Genomic DNA, 228 nt, shown 5'->3' on the forward strand with positions numbered 1-228 from the left:
GGGGTGGCTGGCCGGCGGTGCGGCCTCCCCTCCGGGGCAAGTGGCTGGGGTGTTGCGCTCGGCTTTGCGGCGAAAGAAAGGGCAAAGTTGAATAATAAGAGAAGTTAAAGAAAGAAAAAACTTTTATTTCCGCGTTTGGATTGGGCGGTTGGCGCGGCGAGGAGGACCGTCGGGGCCCGCTCATGCGCCCAGGCTTGGAGCAGCAGCAGCAGCAGCAGCAGCAGCCCC

The sequence above is a fragment of the Eimeria tenella genome, genomic scaffold, assembly GCF_000499545.2.
Source record: "Eimeria tenella Houghton genomic scaffold, Eth_scaff2520, whole genome shotgun sequence".
NCBI classification, from domain to species: domain Eukaryota; phylum Apicomplexa; class Conoidasida; order Eucoccidiorida; family Eimeriidae; genus Eimeria; species Eimeria tenella.